This window comes from Apodemus sylvaticus, chromosome 22 (assembly GCF_947179515.1).
Source record: "Apodemus sylvaticus chromosome 22, mApoSyl1.1, whole genome shotgun sequence".
Lineage (NCBI taxonomy): Eukaryota > Metazoa > Chordata > Mammalia > Rodentia > Muridae > Apodemus > Apodemus sylvaticus.
In genome coordinates, this window is record NC_067493.1 from 2672921 (window position 1) to 2694034 (window position 21114).

Below are 21114 nucleotides of genomic sequence, written 5' to 3' on the forward strand. Positions count from 1 at the left end.
GAGGAAATCCAGTCATCCAGTGTCGTGGACATAACCTTAAAGGTCGAAAGTAGGTTGAAGCACCAGCCAGTAACAATAAGACCATCTAACACCAGTGAAAACTAGATGGCTAAAGGCAAGTGTAGGAATGTTACTAACAGAAAACAAGGCATTATGGCAGCATCTGAACCCAATTCTCCAACAATAGCAAGTCTTGGATACACCAACACAGCAGAAAAACAAGAGTTGGATTTAAAAGCACTGGTAAGGATCCTGTTAGAGGAACACATGAAGGACACAAATAAACCTTCTTAAGAAATTCAGGAGAAAAATGATCAAAAGCTAGAAGCCCTTACAAGGGAAACACAAAAATCACTTAAAGAAATTCAGGACAATATGGGTCAGAAGTTTGTAGTCAATAAAGAGGAAACGCAAAAATCACTTTAAAAATACAGGAGAACTTTGATCAACAGGCAGAAGTCATGAAAGAGGAAACACAAAAATCTCTCAAAGAATTAGAGGAAAACAAGCAAATGATGGAACTGAACAAAAACTTCGAGGATCTAAAAACAGAAGTATAAACAACTAAGAAAGCACAAAGGGAGACAACTTTGGAGATAGAAAACTTTGGGAAGAAATCAGGGACCATAGATGCAAATATCAACAACAATATAAGAGATAGAAGAAAGCATCTCAGATGCCAAAGATACCATAGACACCATGGACTCAACAGTCAAAGAAAATGCAAAATGCAAAAAGCTTGTAAGCCAAAACATCCAGGTAATCCAGGACACAATGAGAAAGACAAATCTAAGGATTATAGGCATTGATGAGAGTGAAGATTTACAGCTTAAAAGGCCAGCAAATATCTTCAATAAAATTATGGAAGAAAGCTTCCCTAACCTAAATCGAGAGATCCCCATGAATATACAAGAAGCCTACAGAACTCCAAACAGACTGGATCAGAACAGAACTACCTCCATTCACATAATAATCAAAATCCCAAATATACTAAATAAAAAAAGAATACTTAGGGCAGTAAAAGAAAAAGGGCAAGTAACATATAAAGGAAGACCTATCAGAATTACACCAGACTTCTCATCAGAGACCTGGAAATCTGGAGGATCCTGGGCAGAGCTCATGCAGACTCTAATAGAACACAAATGCCAGCCAAGACTACTATACCCAGCAAAACTCCCAATCACTATAGATGGAGAAACCAAGATATTCCATGACAAACCAAGTATACACAATATCTTTCTAGAAACCCAGCCCTACAAAGGATAATAGGGGGAAAACACCATTACAATAAGGAAAACTATACCCTGGAAAAAGCAGGATATTAAGCTTCTTTCATCAAACACAAAAGAAGATAGCCACACAAGTATAAAATTAGCATTTAAATGATAGGAAGCAATAACCACTACTCCTTAATATCTCTTAACATCAATGGACTTAATTCCCCAATAAAAAGACATAGACTATCAGACTGGTTAGATAAACAGGACCCTACATTTTGCTGCATCCAGGAAACACACCTGTGTCAAAGACAAAAACTACCTTAGAGTAAAAGTCTGGAAGACAATTCTACAAGCAAATGGTCTCAGTTAACAAGCCAGAGTTGCCATTCTAATATCAGATAAAATTGACTGTCAACCTAATGTCATCAAAAGAGACATGGAAGGCCACTTCTTGCTGGTTAAAGGGAAAATCCAACAAGAAGAACTCTCAATCCTGAACATCTATGCTCCAAATAAAAGGGTGCCCTCGTTCATAAAAGAAACTATACTAAAGCTCAAAGCACACATTGCTCCTAACACAATAATTGTAGGTGACTTCAACACTCCACTCTCATCAATGGACCAATTAGGAAAACAGAAACTAAAAAGGGAGACAGTGAAACTAATTGAAGCTTTGGACCAATTGCATTTAACATATATATATATATATATATATATATATATATATATGTATATATATATAGTACTTTGTACTTTTCATCCCAAAGCAAAAGAATATATCTTTTTCTCAGCACATCATGGTACCTTCTTGAGAATCGATCATATAGTTGGTCACAAGATAGACTTCAACAAATATAAGAAGATTGAAATAATCCCATGCCTCCTATCAGATCACTATGGAGTAAAAGTGGTCTTTAATAACAATAAAAACAATGGAATTTCTTTTAATGATTTTTGTGTTTCCCTTGTAAGGGCTTCTAACTTTAGATCCATGTCTCCTGAATTTATTTAAGTATGTCCTTCATGTGTTCCTCTACCAGCATCATGACCAGTGATTTTAAATCCAAATCTTGTTTTTCTGGTGTGATGGGGTATCTAGGACTTGCTGTTAATGGAGTATTGTGTTCAGATGCTGCCACATTGCCCTGATTTCTGTTAGTGACGTTCCTGCGTTTGCCTTTTGCTATCTAGTTCTCACTGGTGTTAGTTTGTCTTGTTGTAAATGCTGGATTCACTAGTGCAAGCTGCCTCTTCCAAGCTGGCCTGTGGTGCACACCCGACCTCCTGTAATGCCTGGAGATAGGGTGCTGTGGCCCAGGCTGTTCCAGAACCAGAGGCAGAGACATGATGGCTCCAGCCAGAGGCCTCAGGACTGGATCCGCTGCTCTGCAGGGCTAAACTCACCAGAGCACATTGACTCCTCCCAACCGGTGTCCCAGGTGCACATCTGGTCTCTTGCAGGGCCTGGAGATGTGGTGTTGCAGGCCAGGCTCCTCTGGATCTCAAAGCAGAGACCTGAAGGCTCCTGCCAGAAGCCTCAAGACTGGAACCTAATCTCTGTAGGGCCCGACCCACAGGAGCATGCTGTGTCCTCCTAGCCTGCCTCCAGGTGCACAGCAGTCCTCTTGCACTTCCTGGAGACCAAGTGCTGTGGCCCAGGCTGTTCAGATCCCAAAGCAGAGACCTGAAGGCTCCTGCCCGGGGCCTGCTGGACTCACCAGAGCACACTGACTCCTCCCAGTTTGCCTCCAGGGTGCCACTCTGGCCTCTTACAGGGCCTGGAGATGTGGTGTTGTAGCCCAAGCTGTTCTGGATCCCAAAGTGGAGACCTGAAGGCTCCTGCCAGAGGCCTCAGGACTGGAACCTAAGCTCTATGGGGCCGGACCCACCGGAGCATGCTGAATCCTCCCAGCCTGCCTCATGGGTGCATATCAGGCCTCTTGCATTTCTTGAAGGCCCAGTGCTGTGTCCCAGGCTGTTCAGATCCCTAAGCAGAGACCTGAAGGCTCCTGCCCGGGGACTGCTGGACTCGCCAGAGCACACTGACTCCTCCCAGCCAGCCTCCTGGGTGCCCCTCTGGCCTCTTGCAGGGCCTGGAGATGTGGTATTGTAGCCAGGCTGTTCTGGATCCCCAAGCAGAGACCTGAAGGCTTCGGCCAGAGCCCTCTGGACTGTAACCTAAGCTCTATGGGGCCGGACCCACCAGAGTACGCTGAGTCCTCCCAGCCTGCCACTGGTTGCACCGATTTAATTTTTACATCTGGCTAATTTGCTGAAATTGTTAATCAGCTCCAGAGTTCTCTGGTATAATTTTTGTGGTCACTTATGTATACTATCATATTATCTGCAAATAGTGATAACTTTAATTTTTCTTTGACAATTTGTATACTCTTGATCTCTCTTTTTGTCTTATTGTTACAGCTAGCACTTTGAGTACTCTATTGAATAGATATGGGGAGAGTGGGCATCCTTGTCTTGTCCCCTATTTTAGTAGTATTGCTTCAAGTATTTCTCAATTTAATTTGATATTGGCTGTCGTTTTGCAGTAAATTACCTTTATTATGTTTAGGTGTGGGCTTTGAATGCCAGATCTCTCCAGTACTTTTAACATGAAAGGGTGTTGTATTTTGTCAAATGCTTTTGGTTTTGTTGATTCTTTGTATTCTTTGTTTTCTTTTTTCTATTTCTTTGATTTCCACCCTGAGTTTGACTATTTTCTGCTGTCTACTCCTCTTGGATGTGTTTGTTTGTTTTTGTTCTAGAGCTCTTAGGTGTGCTGTTATGTTGTTAGTGTAAGATCTCTCCAGTTTCTTTACCTGGGCACTTAGTGCTATGAATATTCTTCTTAGCATTCCTTTCATTGTGTCTCTTAAATTTGTGTATGGCATGTCAAAGTTTTCATTAAATAACTGGAAATCTTTAATTTCATTCTTGTTTTCTTCCTTGATTCAGTTATTATTGAGTAAAGATTTGTTCATTTTCCAAGTGTATATGTGTTTTTTGCTGTTTTGCAGTTATTGAAATGTTATAGATTATGGTGATCTGATAGGATGCATGGGATTCTTTCAATCTACCTGTATTGGTTGAGGGTTGTTTTGTGACCAATTATATGGTCAATTTTGGAGAAGGTACCATGAGTTACTGAGAAGAGGTGTATTCTTTTGTTTTAGTGTGAAATGTTCTGTAGATATCTGTTAAATCCATTTGGTTCAAAACCTCAATTAGTTTCACTGTGTCTCTCTTCAGTTTCTGTTTCAATGACCTGTCTATTAGTGAGATTGGGGGTGTTGAAGTCGCCCACTACTATTGTGTGGGTTCAATGTATGCTTGAGGTTAGTATAGCTTCTTTTATGAATGTGCGTGTATGGGGAAATAGATATTCAGAATTGAGACTTTTTCATGGTGGATTTTCTTTTTCATGAATATCAAGTGTCCTTCCTCTTTGCACTTGATAACTTTTGGTTGAAAGTGTATTTTATTGGATATTAGGATGGCGACTCTGAATTGTTCTTGGGATCATTTTCTTGGAAGCCTTTTTTCCGTGCTCTTACTCTGAGATAGTATCTGTCTTTGTTATTGAAGTTTTTTGTTGTATGTAGGAAAGTGCTGGATCTGGTATGTATATCCAGTCTGTTAGCTCATGTCTTTATATAGATGAGTTTAGTCCATTAATATTTAGAGATATCAAAGTCAGATGACTGTTGATAATATTATGCTTGATTTTGTTGGTGACTTTATGTGCTTGGGGCTATCTCTGTTTGGGTCTGTTGTGTAATGATAATATGTTCTCTTTTCATTGTTGTATGTACATTTTTTTGTGTTGGAGTTTTCCCTCTAGGATCCTCTGTAAGGGTGGATTAGTGGATAGTTAGTGTTGAGTTTGGGTTTGCCCTGGAATATTTTGGTTTCTCCATCTATGGTGATTGAGTGTTTTGCTGTATATAGTAGCCTGTGGTGACATTTGTGTTCTCTTACAGTCTGCAAGACTTCTCACCAGGCTCTTCTGCCTTCTAGTGTCTCTGTTGAGAAGACTGGTGTAATTCTCATAGAATTCTCTTAAAAATTTGCATATTACTTGGTCGTTTTTCCCATGCAGTTTTTAATATTCATTCTTTGTTCTGTGCCGTTAGTGTTTTGATTAATATGTTACAAGAGGAATAAATTCTGGTCCCATTTATTTGCTGTTCTGTATTCTTCTTAAGACATTATGACCATCACTTTCTTTAGGTTTGGAATATTTTCTTCTATGATTTTTGTATATATTTTCGGTCCTTTGACCAGTGTGTCTTAGCTCTCCTCCATTCCCTTTATTCTTTGATATGATCTTTTCGTGTGTCCACAATTACCTGAATGTGTTGGGTTAGGATTTTTTTTTTTTATTTTGAATTTCTTTTGGCAGTTGTGTCTATGTATTCTACCTTATTGTCTACACCTGACATGATCTCTTGTATTCTGTTGGTGATACTTATATCTGTAATTCCTGATCACTTTCCCAGATTTGCCTCAATTTGTGTTTTGTTTATTGCTTCCACTTCCACTTTTAAATCGTATACTGCTTCATTCAGTTCCTTGATGTGTTTGATTGTGTTTCCCTATATTTTTAAGATATTTATTTGTTTCTTCTTTAAGTGCTTCTACCTGTTGACCTGTGTTTTTCTGTATTTCTGTCAGTGAGTTATTTATATCCTCCTTAAAGGACTGTATTATATTTATGAGATAGGATTTTAGGTCAGCTTCCTGATTTTCAAGTATGTTGGTATATTCAGGGCTTGTTGTGGTGGAAGAACTGGGTTCTGATAATGCCCACATATATTGGCTTCTGTTCCTTATGGTCTTGCACCTGACCACATTTCCATAAGTTGTGGCAGAAGACTGATTGTGGCCACAGGGTGGGAATGTCTTTTGGACATGAGGGGATGGGAGAATAGCCTTTGGGAAGGCCCAGGGGGAGATTCACTTAAGGCCAAGACCTTGAATTAGGATTCCAATACCAGGGTGCGTCTATGCAAGATGTAAGAGCCTTATGATTTTGACTAATTTGACCATGGGTGCTCTAGTGTAGATCAGGGTGGGATGGGCTCACTTGATGTTTTCGGTTCTATGGCTCTTCACTCCTTGTTTGGAGTCTGAGAGTCTAGCAGAAAGGAAAACGATCTGTGAATTTTTTTGTTGTTTTTCAGACAGGGTTTCTTTGTGTGGCCTTGGCTGTCCTGGACCTCACAGTATAGAATAGGCTGGTCTTTAACTTGAAATCCTCCCACCTCTGCCTCTGAAGTGCTGGGATTAATGGCATGCACCACCACTGCCCGGCTGTGATTCTTTAAAATATTTAATTATTTTATTTATTTGCACCCCCATACCCCCATGAACAGTCCACACCCTCACCACCCATCCCAAGGCCCTTCTTTTCTGAGTGGGTGAGAGGTCCCAGTAGGTATCACCCCAACCTGGCACTTCAAGTCTCTGTAAGGCTAAGCAGTTGCTCTTTCACTGACACAATACAAGGCAGCCCAGGGAGAAGAATAATATATCCCATATATAGGCAACAATTTTTGAGATAGCTCCTGCTCCAGTTGCACCAGACCATGAGAAACCAGCCTGGACATCTGCTACATACATGCAGGGAGGTCTAGGTCCAATTTATGCATGCTCTTTGGATGATGGTTCAGTCCCAGAGGGGCCCAAGGGTCCTGTAAAGTTTTCTTCCCATTTACTGAGGATTAAATTTTACCACAAAATTGAGGACAAAATTAACCAAATAGGCTCTTGTAAGGCTTGATCTAGGTAAGAATTTATCTAGGATTGTGTGAGATCAACCTCAATATTTTCTGGAAAAAGAAAGAAAAGAAAAATACAAAGTAGACTGAAAAAATACTGTGTCTCTATGCCTTTTAGTTAGTTTGGCTAAGGGTTTACCAACCTGGTTGAGCTCTGGTTTTTGTTGATTTTTTAAAATTTTCCTCTTTCTTCCTTTTCTTTTTTTTTTTTTTTTAGAAAAGTTTTATTTATTTCATGAAGGTGAGCATACTGTAGCTGTCTTCAGACCCCAGAAAAGGGCATCAGATCCCTTTACAGATGGTTATGAGCCACCATGTGCTTCCTTGGATTGAACTCGGACCTTTGGAAGAGCTCTTAAACACTGAGCCATCTCTCCAGCCCTTCGTCTTTGCTTCTATTTGCTTGATTTTAGACCACATCCAGGTCCTCCCTCAAGTAGTTTTTCACCCCTCCTAACCTTTGGCTCTGAAAGAATGCTCCCCACTTTGGCTCCCCTCACCCACTTACCAACCTACTCCCACTTCAACCACTCCAGGGATCAAGGAGTTTTAAACGTTGGGGGAGGGCATTCAATTGCTAGCCTCCCTTGGCTCACAGACTCATATTACTACAGGAGCTATTTGCATACTTATTACAAAGTTAGGAATACTTAATAGGCTTGGGAGACAGTGGCAGGTGGTCAGAAAGAGTGAGGCTCCTGATTAATCCGTACTCAGAAGTCCAAAGCTTGTGATGGGCAAACATGATGGGTAGTCTCTGGAGCTTTTCTGATACTTTTCCTTTTATCCAGGTTCTCCTCACAAAACATGCGCCAATAAGATCAGAACCCATGTATGTCCCAACGTCCCTCCTAGCACTGAAGATTCCAAATGTCTTCAAATGCACCCACAGAAACCAGTTCCCAAATGCCTCAAGAACCTGCAAGGAATTTGCGTTTCCAAGAGAGTGGAGGTCTACATTTGTGTTTGGAAATGGGCTCAGTTCTTCATCAAGATCCACTGCTGTTCCTAAGCAATGAGGTCTCATGGTCATTGTTAACGGTACAGCAAGTTCAAGGACAGTTTAAGTTACACCAGGCCCTACCTGAAACAAAAGTATTGATAAGAAACTTTTCACTAGAAAATGCATTGGTCAAGTCTAGCTTAGTATGATGCTTTCTTGTCTTTGGCTTATACCAAGGGCAGTTGCAGGACCAGTGTTTTTGTAGAGGCCAAAGAATGTTGATAAAGCCTGGACAGTGGTGGCATGGGCCTTTATTTGCAGCACTAAGGAGGCAGAAGAAGTTCTGCTTCTGAGTTTGAGTCAAGCTTGATCTATAGAGGATGTTCCAGCACAGCCAGAGCTACTCAGAGAAACTATTCCTAAAAAAATTAAGGAGAGATAGAAAGAGATACAGAGCAAGACACACACATGAGGGGGGAGAGAGAGACAGAGAGAGAGAGAGAGAGAGACAGAGAGACAAAGACAGAGACAGAGAAAGAGAGACACAGAGAGAAACAGATCTAGGGAGAGAGAAAGAGAGAGAGACAGAGATGAGCAGAGACAGAGAGACAGTATTAGACACAGACAAACAGACAGACAGAGCAAGAGACAGAGGGATGGTGGAAATAAATGCAAGCAGGAGAAAATGTCCTTTGAGGAAACAAGATTTATAAAAGAAACCAATTAAATATGAATTTAGGACAGAATGCCAATGTGAAGTACTAAAGGGCACAGAAAAGCTCACTCAAGGGATATTGGCATCTAATCACAACATTTCTTGGGCAGTGGAATGAGAAATTCAGTTAACCTCAGTCATCCAGTGAGTTTGAGATCAGCCAGGAATTAAAGAAAATCAGAAGCTGCAGTTATGGTACAGCCCTAGACACATCATCTTTGAATGACCGAGTTTTTTTTATCTTTCTTTTCTGATTTTTTTTGTTGTTGTTTGTTTGTTTCTTTGTTTGTTTGTTTTTTTTGTTTTTTGAGACAGGGTACCTCTGTGTAGCCCTGGCTATCCTGGAACTCACTCTGTAGACCAGGCTGGTCTCGAACTCAGAAATCAGCCTTCATCTGCCTCCTAAGTGCTGGGATTAAAGGCTTGGGCCATCACTGCCTGTCCAGCCTTTTTTCTTCTTAAAACTATTTAGCTTAGGGACAAACTAGGATCAGAAACCCAGGCACCAAACTGCCAAAACCTTGAGCTCTCTGTGCCTTTAGGTTATCTAGGTAGATACCACAACACATGCAGAGAATTTGAGGGGTCATTTAGAAGTTGTGAAAGGCCCAGGAAGAAGAATGTGGTTGAATAAGGGAGCTAACAAGGTAGTTGAACACTGAATAGGCTGCGGTCATGGAAGAATGGATGCATAGTAAGAGGAGAGGAATGGTCAAGAACCCTGGAAGCAGAGTGAGTATATATCCATTTCCAGAGAAAATGACTGACTTGTGAATCCACAATTTCTTCTGGGCTGGAGCCTCATGAGGGAAACACCAATTTTCCCTTCCTTTCCAATTTCTAAATAAACCTGTCACCTATAATTGCTCTGAAACAATGTTTAAATCTTGGACATCGTGATGACTCACACCTGTTATCAGGACTCAGAATTTTGAGCCAAGGTCATCTCTGGAACAGGCTGGAATAATAGAAAGACCTTGTCTCAAAGCCAAAACAAAAGACAACAAATGGGCAGGAGAGATTGCTCAGTGGTTAAGAGCACTGACTGTTCTTCTGAAGGTCCTGAATTCAAATACAAGCAACCACATGGTGGCTTAGAACCATCTTTACTGGGATCTGCTGCCCTCTTCTGGAGTGTCAAAAGACAGCTACAGTGTACGTATATATAATAATAAATCTTTAAAAAATGAATTTAGAGAGTACTTTATTTTCCTTCTTCCTCCTTCCCTTTGCTTAAGAGTTCTAATATTTACAAATAATGTGAACATTTAAAGATCCTGGGGTTTGGGGTGAGAAGCTACCATGCCCAGGAGGAGCAGACAGCATAAAATAATCAGACTCAGGGCAAAATTGGGCAATTGGAAACAAAGAGATCAATACAAGGAATCATCAAATACAAGAGAAGGCTTGTGAGAAAATCAGCAAGATAGATAACCCCTGAGCCAACTAACTAAAAGGCAGAGAGAGGATCCATATGAACACAATCACAAATTAAACGGGAGACATAACATCGGACTCTGAGGAAATACAAAGAATCATTAGGGCTTACTACAAAAGTCTGCACTCCAAATAAGTGAAAAATCTAAATGAAATGGATGAGTTTCTAGATAGATTCCACTTGCCAACGTTAAGACAATGTAAACTGTCCAAGGAAACAGAAGCAGTCTTTTAAAGTCTCTTAACTGAAAAAAATCTAAGGGCCAAGGTAGTTTTAGCACAGAATTCTATCAGATTTTCAAAGAGATAATATCAAAACTCTTCAAAGTATTGCACAAAACACAAAAGGAACATAGCCAAAGTCACTCTATGAGGTAACAGTCTCCCTGATACGTAAAACACAGAACAATTTAAGAAAGATTCAATTCAATTTCCCTTATGAATATTGATGCAAAAATACTCGGCAAAATATTAAGTAACCCAATAAAACAACACATCAAAGAAATTGCACACCATGATCAAGTAATCCTCATCTACCGGATGCAGGGAGCTGCTTCAATACATAAAAATCCACCAATGTAATCCATCAGATCAACGATCTGAAAGAAAGAAAGAAAAAAAAAAAAAAAAAAAAACAAAAACAAAAACCCAAACGACATGACTGTCCAATTAGATGCTGAAAAAGCCTTTGAAAAAAATCCAACACTATTTCATTTAAAAGTCTTCTAGATATCGTGGACAAAAGGTGTATAGCTGAGGTATGAGGATTTTAATTTTCTTTGTTTTTTCGAGTCAGGGTTTTTCTTCATAGCACTGGCTGTCCAGGAACTCACTCTGTAGACCAGGCTGGCCACAAACTCAGAAATCCACCTGTCTCTGCCTCCCAAGTGCTGGGATTAAAGTTACAGAGCACCACTGTCCAGATTGAAGTATGAGTTTTATTGGGTTCACTTAGAGATGATCACATACAAGATGAAGCAATCAAAAACTTGGGTATGCCATAAGGTTAGCTGGGTAGTTGTTGGATTGAATGGACTTCATCATTTGGTGTGGTTTGTAGTATTTACATAAACTTAAACTTACTTTTAAAATTTTTCATGAAAGTGAAAGTCTTGAATATGAATATTACAGACGTGGGTAAGAGCTTGGTTTGGAGAAGCAATACGATTCTATACATATTCACATATATAAATGTATATTTGTAATCTGATGATGGTTTTTCTGTGTAGCTCCATTTGTCCTATAAAGTGTTTTGTAGATGAGCACCGTAAAATAATGCACCTGCCTCTGCGCCTGAGTCCTTTGAATAAAGGTAGATACCCTGAGATGATGTACTTTACAGGAATTTCCCCATTGAACAGACAGGAATTTTTTTCCTGGGTAGAACAAGATCACTTATAGGTTTGTGAAGAAAAGAACTTCCTCCAATGACAGACCCTGATTCAAAAACCAAAGAAAGAAAACTAAACAATTGGGAATCAATCAATAAGACAAGGACTGTTTGGAGTGGCACTAATGGAAGTGCTTATCTTAGTACTTGGTGGTTCTGCAGTGAAGGAGTAGCCAAAGTGTGAATGGAGCTTTGAGTTTCCTCCCTGGAAAAGATATTTAAGGCCTGGTTCCTGGAGAACTGGTGAAACACAGAGAGTAAACCCAGCAAGGCCAACGACCTACTGCTTGCCAGGTGAGTGGATGTCCTATGTATCTTTTCTACATGAAGGGTCTGTTGGGGGTGGTTACCCTTATAGGGGAAAGAGGGAGCTAATGGATGTAGAGCTTTTGGTATTATTCTGCATCTGGTGTATGTGATTGGCTATCAATGTCCATCAAATCCCCAGAGAGTTGGATAGATGATCCTGAAAAAAGGCCAGAGCAATTGGAGTGTTTCCCCATTAACATCAGCCCTGGGAACCATAGGCATGCGAGGCTCATAGAAGGCAGAGGGAGAGGGTTGGTGAGACACCACATTGCTGGCCCACCTACCATATTTTTGTGTATGAGCCAAGGACGAGGCCTTTGATGGGGATACCTGAAAGTTTTCTAGAAACCTCTAGAGTTTTTAGATCTGTCTGTCTCTGTTTCTCCCTCCCTCTCTCCTTGCATCAGTCCCTCCCCACACTCATCCCAGGTTCTCCTGTTTAACAAGGTCTCCCAAAGGGATCACATTTCCAGGAAATCTAACGTTCTCTAGTTCTCCAAAATTTCCATTCATCATCCAGTCCTACAAATGATGTGAGGATGCTCTGTCCTTTCCAGTAACATATTCTCCAATTTTCCAGTGAATTTCCTGCACACCTCCAGAATTCTCCAGATACCTCGGGTCTACCAAGACAACAATGTCTCATGGCTTCTCAAGTCCCATCAGGGTCACAAGATCCAATGATCCATGAACACAGAAGAAGAAACCCACAGATGAAGGAAACACCTATTTGGAGTCGCTAAGATTAATTGACACTGTGTGATACCAGCATGCCTCTTCCAAAGAACAAAAGCTAGACCTGGGAAAGCATTTTGATAACAGCAAGTACTTGAGACAGGAAAAGTGAAAAACACGGCTGAAAGGCTTGGCGTGAAAGAGAAACAGATCAAGGTATGCTCCATTTTGTGTTTCCCATCCTTCTACTCAGCCTCTCCCCCTTGACTCCTCCCCAGCTCCTCACTTGTACACTTTCTGACTCTGGCATTTTGGTTCCCATCTATAGCTTTGGGTTTCTTGCTCCAGTTCCAGGTTGGAGAAAGGTGGTAAAGGTGTATCCAAGGCTGGATTTGCATCTCCCTTAGGCTCAATACAGAATTCTGGTTCATGAAGGAGGCGTGCTGGTATCACACAGTGTCAATTAATCTTAGCGACTCCAAATAGGTGCTTCCTTCATCTGTGGGTTTCATTTCCAGGTTTTCCAACCTTTATGCTCTAGTGTCCATGTACCTTCGAGTTCTGCGATAGATGGTGGGAAGAAACCAAGGCCCAGGTTTTTTACCCAGCATCTTCAATTTAGGGACCCAGAGGGTGAAATTGACCTCCTTTTTTTTTGGACATTTATTTATTTATTTATTTATTTATTTATTTATTTATTTATTTAAATTCCTTCTTTTTATTTAAAAAAATTTAACGATTTATGTATTTATTACGTGTAAGTACACTGTAGCTATGTTCAGACACACCAAAAGTGGATGGCAGATCTTGCTATGGATGATTGTGAGCCACCATGTGGTTGATGGGTTTCAGGACATTCAGAAGAGCACTCAGTGCTTGTTTTTTGTTTTTGTTTTTTGTTTTGTTTTGTTTTGTTTTTGTTGTTGTTGTTGTTGTTGGGTTTTTTTGAAACAGGGTTTCTCAGTGTGCTCCTGCCTGTCTGGAAACTCACTTTGTAGACCAGGCTGGCCTCGAACTCAGAAATCTTCCTGCCTCTGCCTCCCAAGTGCTGGGATCATAGACATGTGCCACCATGCCGGGCTGCACACAGTGCTCTTAGGTACTGATCTATCCTCCATCTCTCCAGCCCTAATCTTTTTTTTTCTTCTCGAGAGAGGATTTCTCTGTGTAGCCCTGGCTGCCCTGTCACTAACTTTGCAGAACAGGCTGGCCTTGAACGCAGAAATCTGCCTGTCTCTGCCTCCCAAATGCTGGAATTAAAGGTGTGTGCTGCCACTGCTTGGTTCTATTTTTTTTTTTTTAACATTGATTTTTTTTATTTTTTTTAATATGAGCACACAGTTGCTGTTTTCAGCCACACCAAAAGAGGGCACCAGATCCCACTATAGAAGGTTGTGAGCCACCCTGTGGTTGCTGGAAATTGAACTCAGGACCTCTGAAAGTCAGTGGCTTAACCTCTGAGACATCTCTCCAGCCCAGGATGATATACTCTTGTTCCATCCATTTGTCTGCAAAACTCAGGATGTCCTCATTTTTAATACCTGAGTAGTATTCCATTGTGTAAATAAACTACATTTTCTGTGTCAATCCTTCTGTCATGGGACATCTGGGTTGTTTTCAGCTATCACAAATAGAACCACTATAAGAATATTAGGACATGTGCCCCTGGGACAAGCCAGGGCATCTTTTGGGTATATTCCCAAGAGTGGTATCGCTGGGTCTTCAAGTAGATCTATTTCCAGTTTTCTGAGGATCTTCTAGATTGATTTCCACAGTTGTTTTACGAGTTTGCCATCCCACCAGCAATGGATGAGTGTTTCTTTTTCTCCACATCTTCAAAAACAAATATCATCACCTGATATTTTGATCCTAGACATTCTGATTTGTGTAAGGTGGAATCTCAGGGTCCTTTTGATTGGCCTTTCTCTGATCATTAAGGACTTTGAATATTTCTTTCAGTGCTTCTCAGCCATTTGAGATTCCTCAGCTGTGAATACCCTATTTTTTGATTGGGTTGTTTGGTTTTTTGATAGTTAGCTTCTGGAGTTCTTTATATATTTTGCATATTAGCCCTCTATGGGATGTGGGGTTAGTGAAGATTTTTTCCCAGGATATGTAAGTTGCCAATTTGTCTTATTGATTATGTCCGTTGCCTTACAGAAGCTTTCCCGTGTCATGAGGCCCCATTTATCAGTTCTTGATCTTAGAGCATAAGCCATTGAAGTTCTGTTTAGGAATTTTCCCTTTGTGCCAATGAGTTCAAGGCTCTTTGTCACTTTCCCTTCTATTAGATTCGGTGTATCTGGTTTTATTTGGAGGTTCTTGATCCACTTAAACTTTGAGCTCTGTGCACAGTGACATATATGGGTCTATTTTCATTTTCCTGCATACAGACAGCAAGTTAGATGAGCACCATTTATTGAAGATGCTTTCTTTTTTCCGTTGTATATTTTTGTCTTCTTTGTCAAAGATCAAGTATACATAAGTGTATGGCTTTCTTTCTGGTTCTTCAGTTTTATTCCACTGATCAATGTGTCTGTCTCTGTACCAATATCATGCAGTTTTTTATCAAAATTGCTCTGATGTAGAGCTTGAGGTCAGGGATGGTGATTCCCTCAGCCACTCTTTTATGGTTAAGAATAAGTTTTGGTATTCTTGGAGTTTTTTGTCTTTCCAGATGAATTTAAGAAATACCTTTTCCATGTCTTTGGGGAAATGAGTTGGGATTTTGTTTTTGGATTACATTAATTTTTAGATTCCCTTTGGTAGGATGGCCATTTTTACTATGTTAGTTCTGTCAATCCATGAGGATGGGAGATATCTCCATTTTCTGAGATCTTTTTATCATTTCTTTCTTCATAGACGTGAAGTTATTTTCATACAGATCTTTTACTTGTTTGGTTAGAGTTACCCTAAGATATTTTATATTATTTGTGTTTATTGTATAGGGAGTTGTTTCCCTAATTTTTTTCTCAGCCTGTCTATTATTTGTATAAAGTAAGGCTATTGATTTACTTGAATTAATTTTTTTATCTGGCCATTTTGCTGAAGTTATTAATCAACTGGAGAAGTTCTCTGGTAGAATTTTTGTAGTCGCTTATGTATAGTATCATATCATCTGCAAATAACAATAACTTTAATTTTTCTTTGCCAATTTGTATCCCTTTGATCTCTTTTTTTTTCTCTTATTGTTCCAGCTACCACTTTGAGTTCTATATTGAATAGATATGGGGATAGTGGGCATCCTTGCCTGGTCCCCGATTTTAGAGGGAATGCTTCAAGTATTTCTCCATTTTACTTGATACTGGCTGTTATTTTACAGTAAATTACCTTTATTATATTTAGGTGTGGACCTTGAATTCCTGATCTCTTTAGTACTTTTAACATGAAAGAGTGTTGTATACTGTCAAATGCTCTTCCTGCATCTAAAGAGATGATCATGCACTTTTTGAGTTCGTTTATACAAAAGAATATGTTAATGAATTTTTGTATATTGAACCAACAATGCATCCCTGGGATGACGCCTACTTGATCATGGAGAATGATGGTCCTGATGTGTTGTTGGATTCTTGATGTGTTTGCAAGAATTCTATTGAGTATTTTTGCATTGATATTTATAAGCAAGATTGGTTTGAAGTTCACTTTTTTGGTTGGGCCCTTTTGTGATTTAGGTATCAGAGTAATTGTGGCTTCATAGAATGAATTAAGTAGTATTCTTTCTCTTTGAATTTTATGGAATAGTGTGAGGAATACTGGTATCAGGTCTTCTTTGAAAGAAATATTCTGGTAGTATTCTGCACTAAATAAGTGATTTCTCCTATTTCCTTATGGGATATGGGCCTATTTAAGTAGTTAAACTTCTCTTAATTTAACGTTGGTATGTGGTAACTGTCTAGAAAACCATACATTTCACCTAGATTTTTCAGTTTTGTTGAGTATAGGCTTTTGTAGTAGGATCCAATGATTTTTTTTAATTTCCTCTATTTCTGTTGTTAATATCTCATCCTTTTCATTTCTGATTTTGTTCATTTGGATACTGCCTGTTGTCCCTATAGTTAGTTTGGCTAGTGGTTTATCTACTTTGTTGATTGTCTCAAAGTACCAGCTTTTAGTTTTGTTGATTCTTTGTATTGTTCTCTTTGTTTATTAATTTTTTTGTTTGATTTCCACCCCAAGTTTGACAATTTTCTGCTGTCTACTCCTCTTGGATGTGCATGCTTGTTTTTGTTCTAGAGCTCTTAGTTGTGCTGTTATGGTTTTAGTGTAAGATTTCTACAGTTTTGTTACCTGGGCACTTAGTGCTATGAATTTTCCTCTTAGCACTGTATTCATTGTGTCTCTTAAATTTGGGTATGGTGTCAAAATTTTCATTAAATTACAGGAAATGTTTAATTGCTTTCCTTATATCTTCCTTGATCAAGTTATCGTTGAGTAGAGATTTGTTCATTTTTCTTAATGTATATGTGCTTTCTGTTGTTTGGCTGTTATTGAAGACCAGCCTTAAGCTATGCTGTTCAGATAGGATGCATGGGATTATTTCAATCTACTTGTATTTGTTGAGGGTTGTTTTGTGATGAACTTTATAGTTAATTTTGGAGAATATGAGGTACTGAGAAGAAGGTATATTCTTTTGTTTTAGAGTGAAATGTTCTGTGGATATCTGTTAAATCCATTTGGTTCATAATCCCTATTAGTTTCATCGTGTATCTCTTTAGTTTCTGTTTAAAAGGTCTGCCTATCAGTGAGAGTGGGGTGTTAAAAACTCCCACTATTATTGTGTGTGTTGCAATGCATATTTTGATGTTTTATATAGTTTCTTTAATGAATGTGTGTGTATTTGAAACATAGATGTTCATAATTGAGACTTTTTCTTGGTGGATTTCTTTTTGATGAATATCAAGTGTCCTCCCTCACCTCATTTGATAACTTTTGGTTGAAAGTCTGTTTTATTGGATATTAGGATGGCGACTCTAGCTTGTTCTTGGATAATTTTCTTGGAAGCCCTTTTTCCATGCTCTTACTCTGAGATAGGGTCTGTCTTTGTTATTTAAGTGTGTTTCTTGTATGTAGGAAAATGCTAGATCTTGTTTGTGTATCCAGACTGTTAGTTTATCTCTTTTTATAGATCAATTTAGTCCATTAATATTTAGAGATCTTAAAGTCAGATGGCTGTTGGTTCCTGTTGTGCTTGTTTTTGTTGGTGGATTCATGTGCTGTGGCTGTATCATTTTGGTTCTTTTGTGAGATGCTAATATTTTGTCTCTTCATTGCTGTAGGTTCCTTTTTTGTGTTGGAGTTTTCCTTCTAGGATTCTCTGTAGGGGTGGATTAGGTGATAGTGTTGAATTTGGTTTTGTCCTGGAATATTTTGGTTTCTCCATCTATGGTGACTTAGGGTTTGCTGGATATAGTAGCCTGGGTGGGAATTTGTGTTCCTTAGAGTCTGCATAGCTTCTCACCAGGCTCTTCGCCCTTTTAGTGTTTCTGTTGAGAAGTTTGTTGTAATTCTCATAGAATTCTCATAAAACCTTTGCATATTACTTGGTCCTTTTCCCTTGCAGTTTTTAGTGTTTGTACTTTGTTCTGTGCCTTTTGTGTTTTGATTATTATGTGACGAGAGGAATTTCTTTTCTTGTCCCATTTATTTGCTGTCCAATATTCTTCTTATACCTTTATGAACATCACTTTCTTTAGGATGGGAATGTTTTCTTCTATGAATTTGTTGTAGATATTTATGGTCCTTTGACCTGGGAATCTTAGTTCTCCTCTATTCCCTTTATTCTTAGATGTGATCTTTTCATGTCTCCTGAATTTCCTGGATGTTTTGGGTTAGGAGATTTTTATATTTTGAATTTTCTTTGGCAGGTGTGTCGATGTCTTCTATGGTATTTTCTACACTGGAGATTCTCTCTTGTATTCTGATGGCGATACTTTTATCTGAAATTCTTGACCCCTTTCCTAGGTTTTCCATTTCAAAGTTTGCCTCAATTTGTGTTTTGTTTATTGTTTCTACTTCCACATTTAGATGTTATAGTGCTTCATTGAGTTCCTTCACCTGTTTGATTGTGTTTTCCTATATTTGTTTAAGAGATTTACGTTTTTCTTCTTTAAGTGCTTCTACCTGTTGAACTATGTTTTCCTGTATTTCTTTCAGTGAGTTATTTAAATGCTCCTTAAAGGACTCTATTATCTTCATGAGATAGGATTTTAGGTCAGCTTCCTGATTTTCAAGGGTGTTGGTATATCCAGGGCTTGTTGTGTTGGAAGAACTGGGTTCAGCTAATGCCCACATGTATTGACTTCTGTTGTTTATGGTTTTGCACTTGTCTCACACCATCTTGCTATCCCAGGTGACTTCTGGTCTGCAAGACTCAGTCTGGAATCTCCTTCTTTTCTCGCTGGTTTGCTTCAAGTCTGCTGTAGCGGACTACCTGTGGGGCCTTCCAACTGGGAGCTCTTGAGAGGGGTAAAGAAGCTGCTGATCTGTTGCCCCAAATACAGTAGTTCTCCTGAAAGGTCTTCAGAATGTTGGGTCTTCTGATGTACAGTCAAGTTTTTGTCCTGTATGAAGCTGTTCTGGGAAGAGTCCTGGAGGTCTATGGTTTCAGTTTCTCTGTGTAGTAAAACTTCAGGGAGGCTTTCAGTCTGATGGGTCAGTTGCCCTGCATGCATCCATGAGTATGGGAATCTTTCTACCTTTTAAGGTGTTCTTTGATTTCTTTTTTAGAGACCTGAAATTCTTGTCATACATATCATTCACTTGCTTGGTCAGAGTCACACCAAGTTTTTCGTGATATTATTTGTGGCTATTGTGAAGGGTATTGTTTCCCTAATTTATTTCTCAGTCTGTTTATCCTCCGTGTAGAGGAAGGCTAATGATTTGTTTGAGTAAATTTTATATCAAGACATTTCACTAAAGTTGTTTATCATCATAAGAGTTCTCTGGTGGAATTTTTGAGGTCACTTAAGTATATTATCATCTAATCTACAAATAGTGATAGGTTGACTTCTAACTTCCTAATATGTATCCCTTTCACCTTGTTTGGTTGTCTAATTGCTCTAGCTAGAAATTCAAGTACTATATTGTATAGAGATGGAGAGAGTGGGTAGTCTTGTTTAGTCCCTGACTTTAGTGTGGTTTCTTCAATTTTCCATTTAGTTTGATCTTGGCTACTCATTTGCTGTATATTGCTTTTAGATTGTTTGGGTATGTGCATTGAATTTCTCATCTTTCCAAGACTTTTACCATGAAGTGCTATTGAATTTTGTCAAATGTTTTCTCAGCATCAAATAAGATGATCAAGTTGTTTTTTTTTTATATATATATATATATTGTGAATCATTTTGATGGATTCCCATATAGAACCATCCCTGTATCCCTGTTATTAAGCCTACTTGTTCCTTTTGGATAGTCATATTGAAGTGTTATTAGATTCTGTTTGTGGGAATTCTATTTCATAATTTTGCATAGGTATTCATTAGGGAAATTTGTCATTTGATTTATTGCACTGTTACATCATTTTGTGGTTTAGGTATCAGTGTAATTGTGGTATCATAAAAAGTGTTGGATGGTGCTCCTTCTGTTTCTATTTTATGGACTTGTATGAAAAGTTTTGGTAATAGGTCATCTTTGAAGGTCTGATAGAGTTATGCAATAAAACCATCTAGCCCTTGGCTTTTTGTGATTGGGAGCCTTCTAATGACTGCTTCTATTTCCTTGGGGAATGTGGGACACTTTAGGTGGTTTACTTGGTGCTGATTTAATTTTGATACGTGATGTCTGTCTATAAAATTAATTAATTTAATCAACTTCTATTTCTTTTGAATATAGACATTTATAGTAGAATTGGATTTTTTTTTTTATTTTCTAGATTTCTGTTGCTATGTCCCCCTTTTCATTCCTGATTTTGTTAATTTAGATACTGTCTTGGTGCCATGTGGTTAGTCTGACTAAATATTTATCTATCTTGTTGATTTTCTCAGAGAACCAGATCCAAGTTTTGTTTATTCTTTGTATAGTTATTTTTTCTCTCTACTTGGTTGATTTCATCCCTGAGCATGATTATTTCCTGCTGACTTTTTCTTTTGGTTATATTTGCTTCTTTTTGACCTAGAGATTTAAGATGAGCTGTGAAGCTGATAGCGCATGATCTCTCTTCTTTCTTTATGAAGGCACTGAGACCTATGAGATTTTATCTTAGCATTGCTTTCATTGTGTTCCATAATTTGGATAAGCTGTGCCTTTATTTTCATTGAATTCTAAAAAAAACTTTAATTTCTTTATCTCTTCTCTGATTAATTTATTATTAAGAAGATAGTCTGTTCATCTTCCACGTGTATGTGAGCTTTCTGTTCTTTTTGTTGTTATTGAATATCAGCCTTAATCTGAGGTAGTCCCATAGAATTCATGGGATTAATTCATTGTCCTTGATCTATTGAATTTTGTCCAACAATGAGGTCAATTTTTGAGAAGGTGACAGTGTGTTTCTTATTAGTTCAGTTTTTAACATTTTATGCTCTTTTCCTATGCTTAATTTCCAAGTAATATCATGTATTTTTGAATTAATTTAATTATCAACATTAGATAAGGCATCCTCAGTGATGGATATTATTAAGAAAATAGCAAACTCATGCTATTTTCAGGGTATG